The following is a 2240-nucleotide window of genomic DNA, read 5'->3' as shown; positions in this document are numbered from 1 at the left end:
GCTCAATTCTTATGACAAGTGTGTGGAAGATTCAACAAATGCAATTTTTGATGAAAAGGCAGTTTCAGATGCAAAACTATGGCATGCTCGTTTTGGTCATGTGAACTCTGCTAGTTTGCTGCATTTGCAAAAATTTGATATAGTTGCTTCATTGCCCCCTCTTGAGGCACCATTGAAACATGTTTGTGAAGGCTGTATTTTGGGCAAAATGCAGAATTCTGCGTTTCCAAAAGATGGTTTTGTGCGGGCCACTCGCAAATTGCAACTTGTACATATAGTGATGTATGTGGGCCTATGCAAACTCCGTCATTTGGTAAACACTTGTACTTCATGACTTTCATTGATGATTACTCAAGGCATGCATGGGTATATCCACTGAAGGCAAAGTCCGAAGTGTTTTTGTGCTTCAAACAGTTTTTGCTTATGGTTGAAAATGTATCCAATTGTAATGTTCTGATCGAGGGGGGGAGTACATGTCTAAAGAGTTTGATGCATTTCTGGCTAGTCGTGGGATAAAACACCAATGTACAGTGCCGTATACCCCTCAGCAAAATGGTGTTGCTGAGAGAAAAAATAGGTCACTTATGGAGATGGCACGATGTATGGTCAAGAGCCAAGCTTTGCCACATGCGTTTTGGCTTGAGGCTGTCATGTGTGCTGCATATGTACTCAACAGATGTCCCACTAAGGCCTTGCAGTCTATTACTCCATACGAAGCTTGGCATGGCAGGAAGCCTTCTATTAGTCAGTTGCGTGTCTTTGGTTGCTTGGCCTATGCTTTAGTGCCTGTGCAACAACGCAGAAAATTGGATGAGAAGGCTGTCAAATGCATTTTTGTTGGTTACAGTGCTGAGAGCAAGGGTTACAGATTGTATCATCCGCAGTCAAAGCGTATCTTGATTAGTCGTCAAGATGTTGTTTTTGTGGAAGATGCTATGCAGCCTTTGTTATCATGTACCAAAGAGACAGGTGTGAGTTCACGAGATGTATTTGATATGTTGTTGCCTCTCTTTACAGGTGGAAATTCAAATGTAAGTCCTAATGAGGCAAATATTCAGCCTATGCAAATGACATCATAGATCAGCCTATTTCTGATGCAGATTTACAGGATGTAATTCATGAGGATAGGGCTGAAAATGGGCAGGCTAGAGGTATGCCTAAATGGCTGGTGCAAACCTTGCGTGATAGTAAAATTGATGCACCTATGTCTAGTCGTACTCGTTCAGGTTTTCAGCATGCCTCTTATGCATCAGATTGTTATGCTTTGGCTATGTCTAGTATGTGTGAAGAGGAAGAACCTCTTTCATTTGATGAGGCACAAAAATCAGAAAATTAGTTGGCTGCAATGCAAAGTGAATATGATGCTATAATGAAGAATGGTACATGGTCTTTGTGTGATTTGCCTATTGGTAAAAAGGCCATTGGATGTAAGTGGGTTTTGAAGTTGAAACGAAAGCCAGATGGCAGTGTTGATCGCTATAAGGCTAGACTTGTTGCAAAGGGTTATGCTCAAGAAAAGGGCATTGATTTTGATGAGACCTTTGCTCCCACTTGTCGTATGACTACCATTCATAGCATTTGTGCATTAGCAGCTCATAATGGTTGGAATGTACATCAGTTGGACATAAAGACTGCGTTCTTGAATGGAGATTTGCATGAGGAGGTGTATGTATCGCAGCCTCGTGGTTTTGTTCAAAGAGGGCAGGAAAACAAAGTATGCAGGTTGAAAAAGGCTTTATATGGTTTAAAGCAAGCTCCATGAGCTTGGTATGAAAAGATACATGCATATTTGACTGCACATGGTTTTCATAATAGTCCCCAACAGAAAGCACTTTGTATGTTAAATGTGTGGATGATGTACATCTAATCATTGCTCTCTATGTCGATGACATGCTGCTCACAGGACCAAATGAGAGTCATATTGCTGATTTTAAGGCTGATTTGAATGCCTGTTTTGAGATGTCATATTTGGGGCATTTGCATCATTTTTTGGGGATACAATTTAAGCAGTGTGATGGAGGTATTGCTTTGTGTCAGACAAAGTATATTGAGACATTGTTGCGGAGATTTGGCCTTGAAGACTGCAAGCCTATTGCGACTCCAATGGAGATAGGTTTGAAGTTGAGTCTTCATGATGCTGGAGATCACTTTGATGTCATATCATACAGCTGTTGGTTGCCTCATTTATGTATGCATTACGAGGCCGAACATTCAATTTGCAGTCTGATAGGTGAGCAGGT

Source organism: Cibotium barometz, chromosome 38 (genome assembly GCF_041138505.1).
Source record: "Cibotium barometz isolate CiBa-2024 chromosome 38, ASM4113850v1, whole genome shotgun sequence".
Classification (NCBI taxonomy): domain Eukaryota; kingdom Viridiplantae; phylum Streptophyta; class Polypodiopsida; order Cyatheales; family Cibotiaceae; genus Cibotium; species Cibotium barometz.
This window is presented reverse-complemented; position numbering follows the sequence as displayed.